At 49.1% G+C, this 25,084-nt stretch overlaps 1 protein-coding gene across 2 annotated transcripts in view; it reads left to right on the top strand.

Moving 5' to 3' along the window:
* Nucleotides 1–25,084, top strand: part of OSBP2 (oxysterol binding protein 2) — a 364,006-nt gene that overhangs the window by 85,798 nt on the left and 253,124 nt on the right. The gene's annotated exons all lie outside the window — the stretch shown is intronic.

Genomic DNA, 25,084 nt, shown 5'->3' with positions numbered 1-25,084 from the left:
GGGGGGGGAAGTGGGAGGGGGCGAGGGCCAGGCTGTTTGGGGAGGCACAGCCTCTATACCGTTTTGCAACCCCAATGTGGCCCTTGGGCCAAAAAGTTTGCCCACCCCTAGTCTAGAGTATATAAGCTCTGTGTGAATGAAATCTGAATTTAGTTCAACTGTTGACACGTCACACTCAAAAATATTCCCATGATGATGGTGCAGTGTAAAGGTCTGACAGTCATGTGCTTGGGTGGTTGCATTAGGTATGTCTGGCAAAGTTATACGTGAATTATACCAATCAAACCTTTGTCACACCGTCCTGTGTTCTGTAGATGGTACACAGGCAATATATTTTAGAAATGTTCAAAAGTTTAAATTTTTATTGGCATTACATTTTTCTTTCACGCCAATAAATCCATGTGCAGGTCTTAGAGGGCAAGAGAAAAATGTACATGGAAAAAACAAAACACAAGTCAGACACTGATCACAGACTGAATGTTGCCCTCTTGGAAATGGGGCCCATGTAAGGGAGGTAGGAAGGGAGCATCCTGTATTTGGAGAGGGAAGGCGGGAACACCTTTGTGGCAGCCTGATTTAAAAATAAACCCAGCTTCCCACAGCCCTCTGAGGTCTGGTACATTAGAGATAGGCCTGGTGGGGGTAACCTAGAAGAGGCAGTGGAAGGGGCATGATAAATGCTATTTCTCATGTACCTCTGTAGCTTGGGGCTTTTTGTTCTGCATCTGTACAGTGCCTAGCACCCTGGAGTCCTGGCCACGACTGGGGCTCCTCGGTGCTACTGCAGTACAAATAATGAATACATGGACGCTAGCACTCTGTGTGTGTGTGTGTGTGTAGGTATAATTGTACGCAAGACAAAGCAGGTGAGTAACTTACCAAATTGCCAGCAGGGAAGGTGAGAGGTGGGTAAATGCATTGATGACAACCTCTGGGGGACTAGGGCTGCGTCTGCACTAAACACAAAACTAGTTCTGCGACATTTGACAGCAGGTAGTGGACATGACTCTCTCTGGGGTCACAACTGTGCCAGTGTAGATGGGTCAGCTGATTTCTTGGTGTTTGTTTGTAAAGACACCTGGTCAGCCTCAATAAAACAAACAGACCACACTTTGGAAAGGCAGAGGCTGAACTTATTCTTGTACATGTTGGACAACCATCTTTGGTGGTGGCTGCCGTGGGCAACACTCGGTTGATATACAGAAAGATATTGTACTGCAAACAGTCTGATTCATTGTAGCATGAGCCCTAAGTCCTTTATAAAAATTGGTCCCTGTTACTTAGTAGGCAGTCCCATGAGATTATATGGATGTTACTCATTAGTGTGAGAGCCACTGACTCATTGCCCATAATAATTTAATGTGTTGCATTTCCTGGTACCAGTGCCCCCAAATGTAATCACATTAAGAACGGTTTGTGAACCCTCTGTCTCTGAACACTGCAGCACTAGCGAGTGCAGATACTAATGGGGGAATCCAAACAAATTTCATGAAGCACATGGAAGATTTCTAGGCAGAGCAAGAAGTTACCAGTTCGGTTTGAGAATTCTCTGGAGTTGGCAACAGGTTCTGCCATTTGAGCGAATGTTTCTTGCTCTGCAGAAAGAAGTTAAGATTGGGATGGGTTTGTATTTGAAAAGGGTCTTTAACACCAAGCAAATCACTCTTAAATTAAACCTCTTTCTGGATCACTGCTTTTGCGCCCACCTTGCTGTACATCAGAACCTGCAGCTTGGGAGCTTGATTTCCCCCTCTTGGTCACGTCAGGCATGTGCAGAAGGACGAGCGCTCAGCCTGCCCAAGGGCTGCAGTCTAGTATGCATCTGTAGGAAGATGTCAGTGAGAATTTGAAGTCGTTGCTGCACATAGCTATTTCGGCATGTACTCCTAGCTGAAAATAGCACAGGTAAAGCCTTCCCTGTCTGGAGCCTTTGGGTGCATGTTCGCAGGAGCTAGCAAGAGTAGTGGCTAGAAGCAGCTCAAAGGCACATGTTCCTGATCTCTGAATTCCTGTAGCTCCTGGGTGAAGATAAATGTGCTGTAGCACACTGCGAGGATTTCTGAGTTATTCCAGAGAGCTCACTTAGCGCTAATGCACCTACGAGGTTCTGTTGTGTCTCAAGTTACTGAGAGCCTTTAATTTACTAAGGGTCACTGTTAAAGCAAAGAGCCTGTCGGTTTGAGCTGTGACAGGTCTGCCTGAAACTAACTAAACTCTCAGCCTTCTGCCCCGTGCATAGCGGTGCGCTCAAAGCCTGTTATGGATTTCTGTGTGGCGCTTCTGTATTGGTTATTCTGGTCCTGGATTGTGCCTCTCAGTTCTGCTCAGGAGGGAGCCATCTGTGTGTGGATCTCCCACTGTTGTAAAGGCATCCTCATGAATATTTCCTCCCTGGGAGCCGCCTGCTGTTGGCCTGACTGCGTGAACCTGGGTAGGAATGCAGCAGGAACCACTCCCTGGGCATTGCAGGCTGAGTTCCACACTAGCACTCCCAGGTGTAGCATTTGTGGAGGGCTCTTCCTTCATAGCTTGAGAACATGTGTGAGCCAGGGGAAAAAAGCAGGTTAATTCACGAGACAGTGTACTAAAGAGGCCAGGCGATGCTGAAGGGTGAACCAGGCCAGTGGCCACCTAATGCCGAGTGGATCACCTGTTACAGCCGAGTGGGTGACTCTTCAGGCAAGTACCTTGAGTGTGGTGACCAGCAGATGTGCCACTGGACATGACAAAGTGCTGCTGGGGATGGGACAGGGAGTGGGAGCGGATGTGGCGGCTCTCCCATTGGAGTTTGCTCACACCGGGAGTGTTCTCGGGACGCTTTTGTGTTAACGGGAGAATTGTCAGGGGTGTCTCTGGTTTTGTTTGGTTAAAGTCCCTGAGAAGGGGGGCTCCTGAGAGAGACGGAAGGCCCCCCAGACTGCCCCGTTTTTGGCGTGTGGTGATCCTGGATACGCTGGTGAGCGAGGTATAGACAGCTAGCTGGGAGGGAGGGAGGCAGACACTGGAGTCCTCTGTGCTCTCGGAGCTCATCCCCTGGAACAGGCAGAGGTTTTGCTGCGGCCTGGCAGCCCCTGAAATGACCCAGTGGCTGCTGGGAGTTTGTCCCTTGTGCGCACAGTGGTTTGCTGAAGGGCAGTGGATCCTGAGGCTGCCCGACACTTGCTGGGAGCTCATCTGAGCAGCGTGGGGCTCTGAAGGGGCCTATGTTTATCCAAGTCAGAGGACAATGTTTAACATGCAATAAAAAGGGATTTTTTCCTCCCTTTTTGAAACACTAAAGATGAGCCATGTTTTGCCAGAATCTAACATTGAAAATAAGCCCAGACAAGCAGCCCCGACTGGGAGCTGTGGCCGCCCAAGGCCATGCTTCATTCCTGCTTCGTTATGCCAATTGGTGTAGCATGTTCAGCTTAATGCCGAAGTACAGCCAGGAGAGCCTCCCTCTGTGGCTAGCAGGCTGGATCACAGTCAGTCGGCTGCTCTTTTTATGGGGACTGGGGATTTTTTTAATTCGTCATGCCGTACAAACAGGGCTTTGTTACAGACACCCGGCTATTGCAAAGCCTTGGAGCGGTTTCCATTTGCGGTCAGCGGGGGTTTAACAGGCACGGTCATTGTGCCATGGCAGGAATGTCAGCCAGGGTTGATTATTCGTCTATTTTCTCTGCAAATAAAAACTTCCTCTTGCGTCTCCCCCATTCCCAGGAGGCACTGAGGGCAAACTGTGCTATCTGGATGTGGCATGTTTCTGGGTCTCGTCACTCAAAGGGCTTTCCTGAGCGGCGGGTAAGGGGTTGCATTTAACAGGTGATGGGGTGATAAAGCAGGCTAACCGCATGAGTGCCTGACCCCTGGGACTGCTTTGGGAAAGCAGCTGAGACTCTCCTTACCCTGTTTTTGTGGGTAGCTTTCTTGAAACAAACCACCTCTTTGTAAATGTCGTTACTTGACATTTTGTGGTGGATCCGAGTGATGATTTCAGAGCTGTGCACGTGAGAGCAAGTGGTACTCGTGAGATTAGCTCCTTTTTCTGTTTGAGTCTGAAACAAACACGTAACGTACATATGGAAGGGGTGGGCTGTGACGCTAGGTCAGCTACTCTGGAGAGGTTTTGGGGATGGACGAGGTTATGTATTTTGCCTTTATGTGCAGTGTGAAACCCTAAAAGGGCATTTAAGTATATTGTGGTTTTGTGGAAATCGCACGCCAGTACTCCTGCTTTTAAGGGTGTAGTGAGGCTCATCGAGTTCTCTTAAACATCTGATGGTGATCAGCAGTGATACCATGGTGATAGGTGCAATAGATACAGCAGTGTACCACTAGCTCTTGGGAAGTCCTCTCTTGCAGGGGGTTTCTCTTCTGCTTTCCTCCTTGTCTTTTCTTCCATTTTGTTTTATTTCAGGCCAGGGGGAAGATCAGGATTATGCAGCTTCGGTATGCCCTGTTCTGAGCTTGAACAAATAGACCTCATCTAGCTGCAGAGCACATCCGAGGTTAAGGATACCAGCTTACTGTCTTCCTGGTTTCCTTTGGAAATGGAATTGGGTGACCTACAGGATTCCAGTCTGGGAGGAGGTGGGTTCATTTTGAGTCTGACTCTAGTCCTGGGAGGATTGGGTCAGTTTTCTCTCTCAGATGAGCCCGCCGTCAGTGCCTGCCAGTGGATGAGTGAGTGGGAATTATTGTAGCTATTAACTTCTCTTAAGAGACCCAGTTCAGTTTTGCTGGTCACATGAGATCCTCCTGCTAGGCAGGATTGCTGAGGTGCATCCTGAACTCACGTCCTCTGTGGCAGAAGCTGCCGGTGCCAAGGTCCCTGCAGAGGCTCACTTGGTGTAATTTAGTCAGTTCTTGATTTCTCAGTCATGTCATTCTTGGGAGGGAGAGCTGAGTAGCTGGAATGCTTCTGCTGCTAATCTGCAGAAAGAGCAGATTCACACCTTCTGTCTCTGGATCCTTGAGACCTGAAATTTTTGTTGGGACCACGATCTTCCTTAGGAAACCAAGCCCTTCTCCACTTCCAAATCTGGATCCATTTGCTGATTCCAATACTATAGTTATGATACCTGAACCTGAACAAAACCCCCGGGTCTAGTGTCTGGAGAATGACCCTGTTGTTCACCTTGTCTGATTGGTTGAGAGTGCGACCTGCTAATCTAAAATTGTAAAAAATTAAAGCTCTAGTTTTAAGACCAGTAACATTCTGCTGTTCACGAATGACCGTGTGTGGCCGCACTCACATTTTGCTTGTTACGTGATACAGTATCATCTCCTCTGGTGCTTGGGTGTAGGATTTCCTGCCAACATGACACCACAGATGAATGATGTTCACTCTTCCTGAGATTCCAGTTGTTCTGTTTTCAAAACAACCAGGTAAACAGAAAAGAGAACTCTTGCAAGGGCATGGTTCCATCATGCTCCTCCCCAGTGCAATAATCCAAACCAGTTCAACCGAACTCCAGGCGCCCTCAGGGATTAATTGACAAATCTATTATTCCACGGGCAATTATGTTTGAAAAGTATGGGAACAAGCCAGCATGGAGTTGTGTGGAACAAAAGTAGTGAGACAAACAATTGCTTTGTTGGATCGAATTACAATGTTAGGCCTAGTCTTCACTTACCGGCTGGTCCGGAGGCACGCCATCGATGTTCTGGGATCGATCCCGGAAGTGCTCACAATTGACGCCGGTACTCCAGCTCGCCGAGAGGAGTACGCGGCGTCGACGGGGGGAGACTTCCGGCCGCGTCTGGACCGCGGTAAGTCCGGAGTAAGGTACTTCAAATTCAGCTACGTTATTAACGTAGCTGAATTTGCGTACCTTAGTCCGAAGTCCGGACTAAGTGTAGACCAGCCCTTAGTGGGTAAAAGGAAGGTCATAGCTATGATATATCTGGAGTTCACTTATTACCAGAGAGAGACTGACAAACTGGAGGAGTTGGTAGAAGAGCAACACGTGGTTGAGGAATTGGAGGGATGGATTCATAAGAATATATAGCTTGGCCATGTGATGACTAGTGTGTGACACAAGTCTGTGTTTATGTGACAGTTGTAAATGCAAAGGAGGTTTTATCTAGTGTAGTGCCAGAGCGTACAGCTTTGAGCAGTGGGGTGAAGTCATAGAAGCTGAATATCAGGGAATGCTGCCTGACAGTGGGATCCTTGCATTTGTGGAGAAGTTTCCAAGGGGGCTGTGATAAATGAAAGCGGGGGGGAGGTAGCTCCCTTTTATAGACACCCAGCCAGCCAGCCAGTTAACTCTAAAATCCCTCTTAGTAGTTGTTCTCTACTTGCTTTACCTGTAAAGGGTTAAAAAGTCTCCCTACATAGGTAAAAGGAAGGGAGTGGGCACCTGACCAAAAGAGCCAATGGGAAGGGCTAGAACTTCTTAAAATGGGGGGAAAAAACTTCCCCTTTGTCTCGGGGAGAAGCAGAGACAGGGCTGCAGCTATGCTGTAAGAGCTTGGGCCAGGTCTGAAAACTCATCAAATCATAACTAGAAACGACTCATTTGAAACCCCAGATATGTAAGTAGATCAGAGAATGTCAAAAAGACGCAATTAGGTTTGTTTATTTTATTTCTTTATGGCTTGTGGACTCCTCTGTGCTAACCCCAGATGCTTTTGTTTTACTTGTAACCTTTAAACTGGACCTCAAGAAAGCTATTCTTGAGTGTTAATTTTTGTATTTTTTTTTAAATAGCAATAGCCTGAGTTTTCAGATGTATTTTCTCTTTTTGTCTTTTTTAACAAAATTTACCTTTTTTAAGAACAGGATTGAATTTTAATGTCCTAAGAGGTTTGTGTACATGTTGTTGAATTAGCTGGTGGCAATTGTGTGTGTGTGTGTGTGTGTGTGTGTGTGTGTGTGTGTGTGTGTGTGTGTGTGTGTGTGAAAGGGCTTGAGGGTACCTCACGGGAAGGAATTCCCAAGTGTGCCTTCCTGGGTTCTCAAAGGGGTTTTTGCACTTGGGTGGTGGCAGCATCTGTCCATCCAAAGTCAGAGAAAAGCTGTAATCTTGGGAGTTTAATACCAGCCTGGAGTGGCCAGTATTAATTTTTTGAATCCTTGCAGGCCCCCACCTTCAGCACTCGAAGTGCCAGAGTGGGGAATCAGCCGTGACATGTTGGCAGAGTGGTGGAATCATTTTGAACCAGAAATACAGACCCCATGGGGTTAAAAGGACACATTTTTCCTTTTGGCAGCCTGCAAAGCCAGGGAGGTTTTTTTCTTTTCTTTGCTGCCCGAGGGGGAACAGGCACGAAAAGGGTTCAGCCTGCCAAGACAGGAAGTCCAACAAGCAGTTTATTTTTTTTTTCTAGTTTCGTGGCAACGAAATAGCCGGGCTAGAGTAGGGCAGCCCTGTGCATGAGGTTGCGATTGGGCACCGAAACCGTAGAGCAACCAGACTTCCCAAAGGGGCACGCCATGGAGAAGACAGTCCCAGATCAAGCCCAGACATCCAGCTCCATGACAGAAATGCAGGGAGGGGATGGGAGAGGGAAGGGTCAGCCCTCCTCCACCCGAGATCCCGGTGCCAGGATGGAGGGATGCCCTTAACCCAGGCCGAGTTCTAACTGCAGAAGACAGGAATTTCTTCCTAGAGATGAAGCGCTTGGAGGCGGAAGAGAGGAAAGAGGCAAAGCGCTTGGAGGCGGAGGCGAAGCGCTTGGAGCTGGAAAAGGCTAAACTGGTTCAACCAGATAGCCCTAACAGTCCTTCTCCAGGTCTTCTCCCCATTCCAAGAAATTCCCCACATACAAGGTAGGCGATGATACAGAGGCCTTCTTAGAAAATTTTGAAAGGGCTTGCCTTGGGTACAGCATCCCTCCAGACCAATATATGGTGGAGCTGAGGCCGCAACTCAGTGAACCCTTAGCAAAGGTGGCAGCTGAAATGCCTAAAGAACACATGAACGAGTACGAACTTTTTAAACAAAAGGCCAGAATTAGGATGTGGCTAACACCCGAGCATGCCTGTAGGCGGTTCAGAGCCCTAAGATGGAAACCAGACGTGGCATTTTCCCGACACGCCTACCACATTGTAAAAAATTGGAATGCCTGGATATCAGGAGCAAATGTTAAGTCTCTGGAAGATCTGTCTCTCCTAATACAAATGGAGCAGTTCTTAGAGCGTGTTCCTGAGGAAATAGAAAGGTACATCCTAGATGGGAAGCCCAAAACTGTAATAGAGTCAGGGGAGATCAGCGCCAAATGGGTGGAGGTGGTGGAGAAGAAGAAAGCTAGTAGCAGTTGGTACGGATACCAGAAGGGGCAACCCGAGATGACACCCCACCATCGGAGTCAGTCCAAGGCCCCACCTCGCAAGGAGGAGCCCTCCACACAGATGCCCTCTCGTCCCACCACCCTACTCTCCAGCCACCCACCTCGCCCCAGCCTACAGTCAGCTGGGCAATGCTTCAAATGTAATGAGCTGGGGCATGTGAAGGCCAACTGCCCCAAGAGCACCAGCCAACTGCAACTCATCACCCTGGGGTCCTAACGAGAGCCTTCAGGCCCAGATGCTTCACAAATATCCCTAGAGTGAAGGAAAACTGAGTGTGGGCGGGAGGAAGATTATTGCGTGGAGAGTCACTGGAGCACAGGTGTCAGCTATCCACCAATCTCTGGTGGACCCCAAATTGATCAACCCAGAGGCCCAAGTGACAGTGCAACCCTTTAAGGCCAACTCTTTTAACTTGCCTACAGCCAAGCTGCCTGTCCAGTACAAGGGCTGGTCAGGAATATGGACTTTTGCAGTCTATGACAATTATCCCATTCCCATGCTGCTGGGAGAAGACTTAGGCAACCATGTGAGGCTAACAAAAAGGGTGGGTATGGTCACCCACAGCCAGGCTAAACGGGCCTCCACACCTAACCCAATTTCTGAGCCTCCTACAAGAACCCAGTCTGTGTCCCCTGATACTACAGGCCCGGGGACCCAGTCTCAGGTGGTGGAACCAGACCGCAGACCAGAGTCTATGGCAGCAGTTGTAGATCCAGTTTCTGGGACCCAGCCAGAACCAGCCCAAGGATTTGAACTGGCGGAGCAGTCCGCACCAGAGCCCGTGCTTACAACCCCACCAGAGTCAGGGGAGCCAGCACCAAAGGGCGCCACAGGGCCTGCACCTGCAGCAGCAACTCAACTGGCACAAAAAGCTCAACCAGAGCCTGAAATACCACCTGGTGCACCAGCGGAGAGTGGTTCACAATCAACAGAGACACCCCGATTACCTGCATCGCTTCCAGTGGGACCAAGCCCAGGTCCACAACCCAACGAGGAACTAATGTCTCCAGCATCAAGGGAGCAGTTCCAGGCAGAGCAGGAAGTGGATGAAAGCTTCCAGGGAACTTGGATGGCAGCACGGAGCAACCCACTGCCTCTCAGCTCTTCTAATAGGTCCAGCTTTGTTGTAGGAGGAGGACTCTTATACAAGGAAACCCTCTCTGGTGGGCACAAGGAGGACTGGCATCCTCAGAGACAGTTGGTAGTTCCAACTAAGTATAGGGAAAAGCTCTTAAGCTTAGCCCACGATCACCCTAGTGGCCATGCTGGCATGAACAGGACCGAGGACTGTTTGGGGAAATCATTCCACTGGGAGGGAATGGGGAAGGACGTTTCTACCGATGTCTGGTCTTGTGAGGTGTGCCAGAGGGTGGAAAAGCCCCAAAACCAGGTCAAGACCTCTCTCCAGCCATTCCCCATAATTGAGGTTCCATTTCAGCATGTAGTGTGGATATTCTGTGTCCTTTCCCTAAGAAGACACCCAGAGGAAAGCTATACATACTAACCTTCATGGATTTTGCCACCTGATGGCTAGAAGCAGTAGCTCTAAGCAACACCAGGGCTAAAAGCGTGAACTAGGCATCGGCGGACATTTTTGCCGGGGTAGGTTGGCCCTCAGACATCCTTACGGATTCGGGAACTAACTTTCTGGCAAAAATGCAACAGAGGGTCCTGTGGCACCTTTAAGACTAAAAGGTGCCACAGGACCCTCTGTTGCTTTTTACAGATTTAGACTAACACAGCTACCCCTCTGATACTTAATTTTCTGGCAGGGACCATGAAACATCTTTGGAAAGCTCATGGGGTGAACCACTTGGTTGCCATTCCTTACCACCATCAAACAAATGGGCTATTGGAGAAGTTTAATGGGACTTTGGGGGCCATATGGTGTAAATTCATGAATGAGCATTCCAGTGATTGGGACCTAGTGTTGCAGCAGTTGCTCTTTGCCTACAGGGCTGTACCACATCCTAGTTTGGGGTTTTTACCCTTTGAACTCGTTTATGGCTGTGAAGTTAAGTGGCCATTACAGTTGATAAAGCAGCAATGGGTGGGGGGTTACATCTTCTCCAGGAACTAACATTTTGGACGTTGTAACCAACCTGCAAAACACTCTCAAAGACTCTTTAGCCCTTGCCTGAGAAAACCTACAGGATGCTCAACAAGAGCAAAAGGCCTGGTATGATACACATGCCAGAGAGCGTTCCTTCAAAGTAGGTGACCAAGTCATGGTCCTGGAAGCGCTCCAGGCCAATAAGATGGAAGCATCATGGGAGGAGCCCTTTATGGTCTGAGAGCACCTGGGAGCTGTTAATTACCTCATAGTGTTCTCAGACCCTACCCTAAAACCTAAAGTATACCATGTTAATTCTCTAAAGCCCTTTTATTCCCGAGAAATCAAGGTTCTCCAGTTTACAGCCCAGGAGAGAGACGACGCTGAGTGGCCTGAAGGCCACTTTGAAGGGAAAAGCAACAGTGGTGTAGAAGAGGTGAGCCTTTCCATAACCCTTGGGCATAAGCAGCAACAGCAAATCCAGGAGCTAGGCACCAGCTTCACGCCAATGTTTTCAGCCACCCCAGGATGGACAGAATGGGCATACCACTCCATTGACACAGGTGATGCTCGCACAATTAGTGCCCAACCCTACCGGATGGCTCCACAAGCCAAAACTGCAGTAGAAAGGGAGATCAAGGACATGTTGCAGATGAGTGTAATCCGCCCTTCTGAGAGTACATGGACCTCTCCAGTGGTTCTGGTTCCCAAACCCGATGGGGAAATCCGCTTTTGCATGGACCACCGTAAGCTAAATGCTGTAACTCACCCAGAAAACTATCCTATGCCATGCATAGATGAGCTATTGGAGAAACTGGGACGTTCCCAATTCATCTCCACCTTAGACTTAACTAAGGGGTACTGGCAAGTGCTGCTAGATGACCCAGCCAAGGAAAGGTCAGCCTTCATCACCCATGTAGGGCTATATGAATTTAATGTGCTCCCTTTTGGACTGCGAAATGCACCCGCTACCTTCCAGAGACTGCTAGATAACCTTCTGGCTGGATTTGGGGAATTTGCAGTTGCCTACCTTGACGATGTGGCCATATTCTCAGATTCGTGGGCAGAACACCTGGAACACCTCCAAGCTGTCTTCCAGCGCATAAGAGAGGCAGGAATAACTGTTAAGGCCAAAAAATGTCAAATAGGCCTAAACAAGGTAACGTACCTTGGACACCAGGTGGGTCAAGGAACTCTCAACCTCCTACAGGTTAAAGTAAATGCTATCCAAAATTGGCCTGTCCCTAGATATTACCGACGATTTGTACCACACTACAGCAAATTACCACCCCACTGACAGACCTGACCAGGAAAAAACAGCCAAATGCAGTTCAGTGGACCGAGAAGTGTCAGAAAGCCTTTAACCAGCTTAAGGAGGCCCTTACGTCTGACCCTGTACTAAGGGCCCCAGACTTCTACCAACCGTTTGTCGTAACCACAGATGCGTCCGAGCATGGTGTGGGAGCAGTTTTAATGCAGGAGGGACCAGATCAATAATTCCATCCTGTTGTGTTTCTCAGCAAAAAAAAATTTTTTTTTTTTGGAGGAAATGCCACTGGTCAGTCTCAGAAAAGGAATATTACGCCATTGTGTATGCTCTGGAGAAGCTATGCCCATACATTTAGGGACAGCGTTTGCACCTGCAGACTGACCATGCTGCACTGAAGTGGCTTCACACAGTCAAAGAGACTAACAAAAAACTTCTTTGGTGGAGTTTAGCTCTTCAAGACTGATTTTGAAACACAACACATTTCAGGAGCTTCCCCTGTATTCCAAGTCATTGTACTCCTTGAAATGTGAAAAATACTGTTTAGTTCTTCATGTAATTAGTAAAATTAGAGGTGCATGTATCTTATTAACTCTGTTTCCTAAACCTTCAGGAAGAAATTCCAGCCAGTGTGAACCTGACCTGAACCAGGCTGGCCAGTACCGTCTGTGATTTGGGGTGTGTGTAATAAATGAAGGTGGGGGCTGGGGAGCTCCCTTTTATGGACACCCAACCAGCCAGTTATCTATAAAATCCCTCTTAGTAGTTGTTCTGTACTTGCTTTACTTGTAAAGGGTTAAAAAGTCTCCCTACATACATAAAAGGGAGGGAGTGGGCACCTGACCAAAAGAGCCAATGGGAAGGCTAGAACTTTTTAAAATTAGGAAAAAAATTCCCCTTTGTCTGTCTGTCTGTTCTCGGGGAGAAGCAGAGCCAGGGCTGCAGCTATCCTGTAAGAGCTTAGGCTGGGTATGAAAACTCATCAAATCATACCTAGAAACGACTCATTTGAAACCCCAGATATGCAAGTAGATCAGAGAATGTCTAGGAAGATGCGATTAGGTTTGTTTCTTTGTGGCTTGTGGACTCCTCTCTGCTAACCTCAGGTGCTTTTGTTTTGCTTGTAACCTTTAAGCTGGACCTCAAGAAAGCTATTCTTGATCCTTAATTTTTGTGTTTTTTTTTTTTTTAAAGTCTAGCTATAGCCTGAGTTTTCAGATGTATTTTCTTTTTGTTTTTAATAAAATTAACCTTTTTTAAGACAGGATTGAATTTTTGTGTCCTAAGATGTTTGTATACATGCCGTTTAATTAGCTGGTGGCAATAGCTGATTTCCTTTGTTTTCTTTCTCAACTCTTCCCCAGAGGGTGTGTGTGAAAGGGCTTGAGGGTACCCCACAGGAAGGAATTCCCAAGTGTGCCTTCCTTGGTTCTCAAAGGGGTTTTTGCACTTGGGTGGTGGCAGCATCTACCCATCCAAGGTCAGAGAGAAGCAGTAACCTTGGGACTTTAATACCAGCCTGGAGTGGCCAGTATTAATTTTTAGAATCCTTGCGGGCCCCCACCTTCTGCACTCGAAGTACCACAGTGGGGAATCAGCCTTGACGGGACGGGGTGGGGGAGCCCAAATGCTTCTGATATTTGTAAGTCTAGGGCAGGCAGAGTACTAGAAAAGGTACAACAGAGAACAAGTCTGCACTGGCTGGGAATCGACTAGAGGGACAAAGCAGGTTTTTCATGCTCTTATTTTTGCTTTCTCTGCTCCTGTGTCTGTGGCAGTCTGGAATCAAAATCCATTCCCAGGGCTGGGGTTTGTCAGGGTGGAGTGACAGTAAAAACATCACATCATAGATACATAAAGAACACAAAGATCAGGTTGACCAAATGTGTTTCCTACCCCACTACAGAAACTGTAGGAATTCACCAGTTACACCATGTTCACGTCCACGCCAAACTTAGCTCACCTATCTACCAGCCAACCATCATAGCACCCAAGTGCCCTCAAAGTCCCACCCAGCTCCGCAGCAAACTCTCTCAAACTACCCACAGTTCACACATCCTGGCCTTCCCGACAGCACTCGAGCTGCTGCTAGATTGACCCACTCCCTAGAGATGTGAGAAGTGGCAAGGTCTCTCGTCATGGTGCACGATCGTGAGGTGTTGGAGGCATTCTGGGAGGCTGTTGTGGAGCTTTGGGGTACAATGGCTGGGAAGGCCTGCGTGGTGAGGCTGGTGTGGATGATGTTGGCAGAACCAGTGATTTTTAATGACTCAGTTCATAGGAAATTATCTTGGACAATCTTAACTTCCAAGTGCTTTGTGTAGGAATTTCCCAGGGGTTTTAATCTCTATTGACGGATCAGACAAGAAGGGGTGGAGCTGAAGAGCAGCTTGGGGCACAGGAGGAGAAGATAGCAAGTGGAGGTGGCTGGGGAGCACTAGCCCTTCTGCCTTCTCTGGTGGGAGTCCTGCTGCTGCAGAGCAGAGGTGGGGAGCCACACAGCTTCTCTGAGCACTTAAAGCGCTTACTGAGAGTTCAGAGCTGGGTCCTGCATGAGCCACCCATTCAGCCTTGCAGTGCTCAGCAAATACGATCCAGGGGTTGGCTCTCCTGCTTGTAATACATCTAAATAGACTAGCACAAACTCCCATCATTGTGGTATCTCAGATCCTGCAGATAGATCTGAAACATCCGGTGGCGGCGGCAGTTGTGGTTCTCAGGAGGACCCCAGGCTAATTGTTTTAACCCTTCACTGTAAGATCTCTGGCACTAGTTGCAGTAACTTTTCTGCCTCTGTGGGACTTCTTTACAACTAGGGGCGTGATGTTTCCTGGGAATCTGACATCATCCAACATCTGACACCTTCTCCTCAGCCCCTGTGACGCATTCCTTGAATCCTTGCCACTTCCCCGCAGCTCCTGGTCGTGTGGCCTTTGCAGCTGGAATAGTTTCCTCTTTTCACAGTTGCTGCCATTGTTGCCTGTACACTCTTAACTCTCTCTCTCCAGTAACAGGAAATAGGATTGTTGTAGGGCTCCTCTCAGCCCTCTATAAAAACATGCTTCCTTTCCCTCCGCCTCTTTAGGAATTGCGTTGTTCCTTTATCCCTTCTTTGTCTGCATTCCGTTTTGCTAACAACTCTGTGTTTTTCCCTCAGTCTGTGGGGCTCCTGTCTGAAGAGGCAATTACCACCTCCTGAAATACTCCGGCACTCAGCCCCTTTGTTCCCCATATTGGAATTTCCCAGCCCAAAGTCTGCTGCTGAGTTGCCCAAGGAATTGCTGCCATGGGATGTTTAACTGACAGCACTGCTGTGAGAGGGGGTTTTCTTGGATTTCTATTTTTTTTTTTCAGTGCCTACTGCTTCTCTCCCAGCTCCTCTCTACCAACACGCAGGCCAGGTCTGCATGAACCATTAGGTCAACCCAGCTACGTTACTCTTAGAGTTGTGAAAAAGCCACGTCCCCGAGCGACGTAGTTAAGCCGACCTATCCCCCAGTATAGACAGCACTAGGCTAGTGGAAGAATTCTTCCCCTTCCTCCCGTTCCTGTGGTGAGTGTCTTACACTGACGTATTACGGCTCTGCCACGGCAGCGTTTCTAGTGAAGACAAAGCTGCATTTTATTATTTGAAAAAGCAAAGCCCTTCTAGGAAAGTGTTTGAGGTTCCCCAGGTAAGTGTTGAAAAGTCAGGAGATTTCCAAGTGATAAGATTTAAAAAACAAAACAAAACTCTAGCTTGTGCCCTTTCTTTTGTTGTTGCTTCATGATGAATAATGCTAGCGTGGGAGGTTTAAAATAAATAACTCCCAGTTTGTGTGAGACCGTAGAAATACCCAGAATGAGATGTCTAGTGTTCCCTCGTTTTGCTCAAGGAGTGTGTGGATGTCTCAAAGCGTATGTCTCACCTTAATCAAAGAGTGTTTTGGGTGTGGAGAAGCAGAATTGGAATCTTTTAATCAAGGCACTTTTTAATTTTCATCAGCTAATGAACTTTTAACAAAAACAAATGAAAAAACAAAACAAAACCCAGAGTTGTAAACAGTCTGACCTAAAATCTGTTCCCCTCTGTCTACGTCCCTTTCTTGGCTTTTCTGTTGTCTTCATTTCACTGGTCCTCCTCCTCATCTTTCAGGGCAATCAGGCCCCAAACTGGGAACGTAAATAGGCAGAACAAAACTGGGAGCAAGAGAAGGGAAAGAGGGTTTTCTTTCCCCCCTTCCCTTTCAGGTACCTTGGCGTTTTCAGTCTCCTCTTTAACTCTTTCCCTTCATGGGCATGCGTCATGATTGTATTATATGAGAAATGTGATCATGTAATTCATCTAATATCAAACCTTGTTCTACAGCCTTAGAGGAACACGTAGCATCTGTTGTACTACATCTGACTGTGTATTACAGACATAATCCATGAAAATCATTTATAGCCAAGGTACTCAGTCAATGGTGCTTGTAGAATAGACAACAGATTCAATATTACAGGAGAAAATAGTAGTGAACACGGACTGACATATGTAGGCCATCTAAATTCACATCCAAGTTACCTCAGTAGCTGATTGCCTCATCCTCTGAACGATACTGAAGGAAAGCTGTGCTGCTGGCTGAAAAGAAATCGTACCTACTGCACACCTGCTGGCTACATTATTGCAGTAGTTGAGATGGACGAGAATTTATCATGTAAGTCAACAAGGACCTGTAAGTATAAGTGTGACAAAATATAACATGCTGATAAAAGTTGTAGAAAAAATTGCATGGAATTCTATTATCTGACAGATAGTATGTGATTTTGTAATTAGAGTCTTGGGTGGGGCCGGGGAGAGTGGCTGTCTATATATACATGAGGTGAGGGTATGCACAAGGGGGCAGGGTGAACTCTTGCACTCTTTGTCATTTCCTGCCTTCTGAATTCTTCACTTTTGCAGCCTTTGTGTCCTTTTAACATGTTTTTTGATTGAATGTGTATATATATGGGGGTGTGTGTATATGTATATATAAATATATATAATATAAAATACAATTAAGCATCTACATATTCAAATACCTCATTTTGAAAATGCCATGTTGGAGAATACATGTGCCCCACGCTGAGAAGCCGATTTTGGACTCAGATCCAGGCATACAGTTCAGGAACTGGCAGTCACACACACATTAAATCGGCGGCTTTGTTCTGATGACAAAAGTCTTTCTCCCCACCAGCTTCTGGTGAGACCACATTAAGAAGCCCTTTTCTAAAAAAAAAAAGTGTGCCTAGGGCAAGACTAATTTTGTTGGTGTTTGTTAAAGCCTTGGCCATTTCCATAGCAGACCGTTTCTAAACCTGGTTTGACATGTGCAGTGCAGTGCAGACCAGGGTCTGTATTGCCGTCTTTGGTGATGTCATGGTAATGGGAGGCTTGGCATAATCAGTGGGGCCATGCAAAAGACACGTGAAAATCTCAAAGCTTGCAGTTTTCACACTGGTGTGATGTCACAAGAATGGTGCAGTTCTGTGAAAAGCTGCCAGATTGGTGTGATTGGTTTGGAGTGACAGCTGGGCCACACCTGTTTTTAGAAAACGAACTCTGAATTTTCTGATTGTTCATCTTGAACAAACATCACCTTTTACCGTATGGAAGTTCACATTTTTTAGCATGTTTGAAGACACAAACCCTATGGGCCGGTTTACACTGAAAACATACATTGGCATAGCAACGTCTCTCAGAGGTGTGAAAAATCCGCACTCTGGAGAGATGTAGTTAAGCCGCCCTACCCCAGATGTAGACAGAGCTAGGTCAAGAGAAGAATTCTTCTGTCGACCTAGTTACAGCCTCTCGGAGGTGGATGAGCTACAGTGATGGGAGAACCCCTGCCGTTGCTGTGGTGAATGTCAACACGTCAGCACTACCGCAGTGCAGCTGCGCCACTGTCATGTTTTAAGCGTAGACATATCCTCCTGTTTCACAAATGTCGCAAAATAACCAGACTTTGCCAGTTGGAATGACCCAGAATGAAATTCTGAATGTTTGCGGATGTTCTGAATTTCACACCAACTTCCTGATAAACCCAGCTAGGATAATCATGGACTCTCAGGGTTGGAAGGGACCTCAGGAAGTCATCTAGTCCAACCCCCTGCTCAAAGCAGGACCAATTCCCAACTAAATCATCATACTGCTGCCCTTTGCACTGGGAGCTTTTGCAGGAGGTAACAACTCTAACTCTGCAGCTGCCGTTGAGGGGAGCTCAGCTTAGCTTGGTGGCATGCAGATTTTAAGCCCCCTAGAAATGTCCCATTCATCCCACATTTTTACTGTAACAAACCACTTGGTCCCCTGGGTGAGCCTTATAAAAAGGTAGCACTGCATTAACTGAAAGCAATAGAGCTATCACTCCGAGCCTTATGGAAGAGAGAGAGTAACTCAGGGTGGGGATTAGCCTGCTCTTTGAATATATAAATATCAGGAAAACAATTGCAACAAAGTATTGTATTGTTTTCTGTGTAGCCAGTTCTACATCTGGCTGCTATTGGAATTGTTTGTATGTACAAGTGTCTGAAAAGTGCTGGTTTAACAATATCATTCTGTTTCGTTTTGTTCATGACTGTCTTCTGTGTCCATCTTGATTTACTTTTGTGAAATTGTTTTGTTTTGTGTGTATGATTCCTGATTTAATTCAATGTACGGGATTCCCATTGTCTGTTCTGGGCAAACACAGTTACTATTTCCCCACGGCTGAGTGCATGTCTTGAGTTAAGTATACTAATTCCCCTTCATGCTTTTCGACCGCTTGTAAATAAATGTTGCCTGTCTCAAAGGCTTTGTGGCTTCTTTATTCTTTCCATGTATTGTCATTTTTAAATGGAAATGAGACCAGGTTCTGTTACCCAGATCAGTTCAATACTAACAAAGACCTAGTTGTATTAAATTGGGGTTTGTGAGCACTGCATTCCATCTTTCCCTGTCAGATCAATAGACCCCAAGGGACCTCTGTGATCATTTAGTCTGACCTCCTATATAGCACTGGCCAGAGACCTGCCCCGTCACAATACCTGTTTGACTTACTAAAGCATATGTTTTAGGGAAAAATCCAATGTTGATTTAAAAATTGCCGAGGCTGCACAGTCCACCAGACCCCTGGTAAATTGTTCCAATGAGTAATTACCCTCACTGTTAAAAATGTATGAGCTTTATTTCCAGTCTGAGTTTACCTAGTTTCAACTTCCAGCCATTGGATTGGGTTAGACTCTGCTAGATCGAAGAGCCCACTATAAATATTTGTTCCCCGGGTAGGTGCTTACCGACTGCCATCAAGTCACCTCTTTGCCTTCTCCTTGTTAAGCTAAACAGCTTGAGGCTCCTTGAGTATCACTCTGTGGCAGGTTTTCTAACCCTTTGATCATTCTTGTAGCTCTTCTCTGAACCCCCTGCAATTTATCACCATCCTCCTTGAATTGTGGGCACTAGAACTGGACATGCTATTGCCGCAGCAGTTGCACCAGTGCTAGATACGGAGGTAAAATAACCTCTCTGCTCCTAGTTGAGATTCCGCTGTTCCTGCATCCCAGGATCACATTTGCCCTTTTGGCCACAGTGGTGCACGGGGAGCTCATGTTTGGTTGATTATTCTTCCTCCTTCCCCCAAAAATCTTTCTTTGCAGAGTCTGTGCTTCCCAAGATAGTCCCGCCCCCTGTAAGTATGGCCTGTAGTCTTTGTTCCTAGATGTATCATTCTCCATTTTCAGGACCCCATCTACCTTCTCAAGAAGACAAAGGGGCCTTTCTCTAGATGTACTTGGAAGTTGGATGGGGTCCTGTTGCTCCAAGCAGAGGGGCTGATCCTGCTCCTTTTGACGCCACTGAAAGCAGGCTCAGTTCCAGAGACACTCAATGAAACAACAATCCGACCCCTTTGGCCTTTGAGCCTTTTTCAGGAATTGCTCACCAGATAAACAGACATTAAAATGTATATCGACAGGAAGCCAAACCAGGAGTGGGTGCACCAAGGCTTAGAACTGGGTCTGAACAAAAGGCTGAATCCAGGAGAATGTGATGTGCCACTCAGTCAGCCGGAGGCTGTGTGTATAATTATCTATGGACCATAGAGACAGGATTAATTGCCTGGTCCCTCTGCAATAGTTAACATGATGTTGGCTGGTTTTAAACTGTAGCCGGGGCAGGAGAGAGACTCTGGCTTCATCCTGTGGTGTTTGTTTCCATTTGAATGACATTTTCCCTGGGGGCTAGTGTGAAAGGAGTTGAGCTCCGGCTGCACAGCGATTCCCAGAGTCGAACACAAGCTCTGTCCTCGCCTCCCGGGCAGCCTCAGCATTGAGCCCAGAGCTTGGATGCCCACTCCCCTCTCCTGTTAAGTAACCATGGCAAGGAAGGGTGTGCTGGGGGAGGGGCACTGGGTGTTGCTGCTGCCCATCCTACACCTGTTGTGCAGCCAAAGACAAGATGCTGGGCTCCAGTGCCGTCTGGTCAGCCCCTTTCCCTTTGGAAAACGCACTCGATCAGAAAGGCAACATGTGTTATGAAAATGAACCCCCGGTACAATTCCCACTCGCTCCCGGCAGGTGCACGTGCTCCCTTCTCCACAGGAGCAGCTTGTGAAATTTCAGAACAGCAAGTTCCCATCAGCTCTTTCCGTCAGCAATGTGGCTTCTCCCCGTTGAACTGTTGGAGCTAGAGTTTGCTATCCCCTCCCCCCCGGAGAGCTCCGGAGGTTTGGGACAGGGGCCTGCGGCTGGTCCAGTCTGGCTGATGATGGCACCTTCCAGGGTCGTTCTCCCCTCTGCCTGCCTGCTGCCCTGTGGGATAGGAATGGAGGGATTCAGAAGGGGCCACAGCAGGAGCTGCTGCTGCTTGTGCCCTATGGACCTTGGAGAGCCGGAGGATACCTGGAAGGGTAGCTGCCTCTTGACCCCACCTTATCCCTGTTTGTAGAGCCCCAGCTCTGCAGGGAGCTGGAGGAAGGAATGAGTTGGCTTTGCTCCCATGCTGCACTCTCTAGTTTGCATGTCATAGGCCTGGTGTGTCTGCTCACAGCCCAGAGGACAGCATGGTCTTGACTCTGGCTACCATGGAGGGGGAGCTCATCCAGGTTATGGCTAGATGGAACCATTAGCTCATGTTCTCTGACCTCCTGTCTAACACAGGCTATTCCACATCACCCAAACTCCTGCTGTGAGACCAGCAAGGTGGGTAGGCTGGTTTCCTCCAGCTGAATCAGCCATTTGGCATGCACTGCATGGAACATCAGCTGGTGAATAGCTGGAAGGGCCGTGTCCTGAGAAGCAGCACAGTCTAGTGTGGCTCTCAGCGCTGACTGCCAGAGCAGGGAAATCAGAACGCACAACTGTAGACTGCCAAGATTCATTCCAGCCCGAAAAACAGACTCCAGTACAACCCCCGTCCTGCTCACAGGCAGCACAGCACCTTCGCTGGGCATGTTTTGCACTGAAATGAACAGGGAACATACAGGAAGACACCCGTGGGGGCTGGAGTGGTAACCCACAGTCCCTGCTCCCCAGGTGGGGAGGGCCAGTTTGGTCACTGCCTTCTCGCTGGCTGCAGACGTCTGTTTCCTTTGGCTGGGGCTGCACCTCTGGGTGCTAAGCGCTCTCAAAGCCTGGCCTTTGTGTCCCAAGGCTCTGGTAGTGCCAGTGGAACAGACAACTGGGGCTTTTTGTAACCCAGAAAACACCCACAATTTCCTTTTCCCTTCAAGGCATCTAATGTTCTTCAGGGTTACTGGAGCATGTGTCGAGCAGCCATGGGGAAGGCAGACATGCCTGGAGTTTGCAATTTCAAACACATGCTTGAGTTGGACAGTCCCTTCAAACACCAAGCCCACGCCCCTTCTGCCCCCCAAAGGGGATGTATGTAGGACTGGATGGGACCTCCTGGGTCATCTAATCCAGTCCCCAGCTATCATGAGTAAAATCAGTAGGTTCTAATCTGTGCTCTCCCCAAACAAGAAAGCCCTGAAATCCAGTTCTTTGCCTGATGGGCAGGGGGAAACCCCATGGTCACAACTTACAAATGGTTTTGGGGTTTACCGGTTTTTGGGAGGCTTTTCTTCCTGTAATTTAAAGCCTTTGTCTTTTCTCTTCCCAGGGCACAAGCTTTTCCTAAGCTGTAAGGCTGGGAGGGACCAGTAAAGTCATGAGTCTGACCTCCGGAGTGCCAGGCCATAGCCCTTCCCGAGCCATTTCCCCTTTGAACTAGCTGTTAAAGCATCCAACCTGGATTGTCTAGTTAAGGGAAGCTCTGTGCTATGCCCCCCTGCCCCAAGTTAGGCTGCCCACTTGTGTCAACCCATCTATCATTATACAGATTATTGTTTTGCCCTCCTTACGACCTGCTCCTTTTTCACTCTCCTCTCCCACTTCCACCCCCCCCCATTCCTTAGGGCACAGGTGGCAAACTAGGGCCCACGGGCCACATCCGGCCCGTGGGATCCTCCTGCCCAGCCCCTGAGCTCCTGCCCTAGAGGCTCGCCCCCGGCCTCTCCCCTGCTGTCCCCCTCACCCGCAGCCTCTGCTCACTCACTCCGCCGCCGGCGCAATGCTCTGGGCGGCAGGGCTGCGAGCTCCTGGGGCAGCGCAGCTGCAGAGCCAGGGCCTGACCCAGTGCTCTGTGCTGTGCGGTGCGTGGTTGTAGCACCACCAGCCACGGGGGCTCCAGGCAGCACGGTAAGGGAGGGGGTTGGATAGAGGGCAGGGGAGTTCGGGGTGGTAGTCAGGGGGCGGAGGTGTGGATAGGGGTCAGGGCGGTCAGAGGGCAGGAGTCCAGGGGGGCAGTCAGGAAGGAGGGGGATTAGATGGGGCGGTGGGGGGCAGTCAGGGGCAGGGGTTCTGGGGGTGGTCAGGGGATAGGGAATGGTGGGGTGGATGGGGCAGGGGTCCCGGGGAGGCCGTCAGGGGGCAAGAAGCGGCGGGGGGGAGGAGATGGAAAAGGGGGTGGGGGCCCGCCCGCACACCCTCCCCTAACCGGCCCTCCATACAATTTCCAAAACCCAATGCGGCCCTGAGGCCAAAAAATTTGCCGGCCCCTGCCTTAGGTGATAGTTTCTCACTGAGTCTTTTTTCAGCCTCACCTCAGTATAACATGAGCCTGACCACGGTTCAGCTCCAAGTTAAACTTGTGAACCCAGGTTCAAGTGGATTTGGAGTTAGGCAAAGCGAGCTGGCCCAGTCCTACCTTTCGGGGGGTTGCTTCCATCTGTGAGCGTCATAGCCAAGACTGTGCAAAGAAGGCAGTGTGTCATATAGCAGTGTGGCCCTGTAGCAAAGCGAGACTCACTGGTGCGGCACCTCCTGCTGGTCGTCTTGGGAATTAGCTCTCTAGCCTAAGGAGCGCCCTCTGCAGGCCGGTGTCTCGCCTATCACTGGCCCCTGTGTCCCTCCCGGATGCTGGTGCCCCTTTTTCGCAGGGTTCTGCTCTCTGCAGTACCCCCACAGCTCTGGGTCTCCCCTCCCCAGGGAGCCCCCAACCCTCTAGTCCCACCTCACCTCAGTCTATGGCTACTGCCAGTCACCATCTTGCCCCTGCTTACTGGGGCAGGCTGCAGTATACAAGCCATTCATTAGCAAGGAGGGTTTGGACCTGCTGCCTTTGTGTACCTAGGGAGGTTGTGGAATCTCCTTCCTTAGAGGTTTTTAAGGTCAGGCTTGACAAAGCCCTGGCTGGGATGATTTAGTTGGGGATTGGTCCTGCTTTGAGCCAGGGGTTGGACTAGATGACCTCCTGAGGTCCCTTCCAACCCTGATATTTTATGATTCTACCCTTGGGCTGCCCCTCTGCAACCCCACTACCTGTTTTAGGCCCTCAGCAAGGCCTGCAGGCTGGGAGTTTTCCAGGCTGGAGCTTCCCATGCCTTTCCCCAGCCCTACTGCACTCTGGGTACCCTGGTGAGCTCCCCAACAGCCAGGCCTGTCTCTCTTAACAGCTAAAGAGGGGCTGTTTGAACTCCTGGCTTGCAATCCTTTTATAAGACCAGCTGAGGCTGTTTCCCCAATCAGCCCATCCTTTAGCTCGCAGCCCCAGCCCTCTCCCAGGGCTGGCTGTAACCATTTCAGGCTCGGAGCAGGTGACCACCCCATTACAGGCCCCAGTTCTGTTCCCAGTGGAAGTGGAGGAGGAGTCTTATTCATTTCATGGGAGTTATGCTGGATTTTTGGGTGTTGCTGAGAGCAGAATGTGGCCCAGTACGTTCTCTATGTATGTACAATACAGTTTATATTCAGGGCCAACTTTAACAGGCAACACTCTTTCTTAAGTGACCACTTTAAACTAGCCCTGTGCTTTCCACTACAATATTGTTTGTCCATTAGTTGAAGAGCCACTTTTGCTAGGCAGTTAGTGCTGGTCCCTGGGGTGGGGTCAAGGCCGGTTTTGCTGTGCACTTCCCACATAATGTCGGCATGCAGTGTATATTCTGTACAGTCGAAATGTCCTCACCCCAGTGTGCATGGTCCTCTCCTGTAAATGCATTTCAGCTTGGTAATTAATGTGCATCACTTCAGTAATAGGGAATTAAAATATTCTGCCCTAAACACAGCAAGGTGCAGCTCGTTGTATGTTGCATAGAACAAAACATTCCTGTAATAGCCACATCTCACAATGATCCCCCAGCTCCTCTCTGCTAGAAGAGTGCAGGGTGCTGGTGGAGCCAGAGGGTGGCACTGCTGCACCAGTCATGCAGCACTGTTCTCTAGTAAAGAGATTTGCTTAAAAGGTCTCTAGGCCAGCGGTGGGCAAACTTTTTGGCCCAACGGCCACATCTGGGGATGGAAATTGTATGGCGGGTCATGAATGCTCATGCAATTGGGGGTTGGGATGTGGGAGGGGGTGAGGGCTCTGGCTGGGGGTGCAGGCTCTGGGGTGGGGCCAGAAATGGGGAGTTCAGGGTGCGTGAGGGAGCTCTGGGCTGGGGCAGAGGGTTGGGGTGGGGGAGGAGGGCTCCAGTTGTGGGTGCAAGCTCTGGGGTGGGGCTGGGGATGAGGCATTGGGGTGCAGGAGGGTGCTCTGGGCTGGGACCGAGGGGTTCAGAGGGCAGGAGGGGGCTGGGGTAGGGTGTTGGGGCACAGGAGGGGGTCAAGGGTGCAAGCTCTGGGTGGTGCTTACCTCAAGCAGCTCCAGGAAGCAGCGGCATGTCCCCTCTCCGGATCCTACGCGGAGGCGCGGCCAGGCACCTCTGTGCGCTGCCTGGTCCGCAGGCGCCACCTACAGCTCCCATTGGCCGCAGTTCCTAGCCAATGGGAGTTGCGGGGGTGGTGTTTGGGGCGGGGGTAGCGTGCGGAAACCCCTGGCTGCCCCTACACGTAGGAGCCCGAGGGGGGACATGCCGCTGTTTCCGGGAGCCATGTGGGGCCACAGCACGCATGGAGCGGAGGCAAACCCCGAACTTCGCTCCCCAGTGGGAGCTCGAGGGCTGGATTAAAACATCTGGAGGGCCGGATGTGGCCCCTGGGCCGTAGTTTGCCCACCCTTGCTCTAGGC

This window comes from Trachemys scripta, chromosome 15 (genome assembly GCF_013100865.1).
Source record: "Trachemys scripta elegans isolate TJP31775 chromosome 15, CAS_Tse_1.0, whole genome shotgun sequence".
NCBI classification, from domain to species: Eukaryota; Metazoa; Chordata; order Testudines; family Emydidae; genus Trachemys; species Trachemys scripta.
This window is presented reverse-complemented; position numbering and strand designations above follow the sequence as displayed.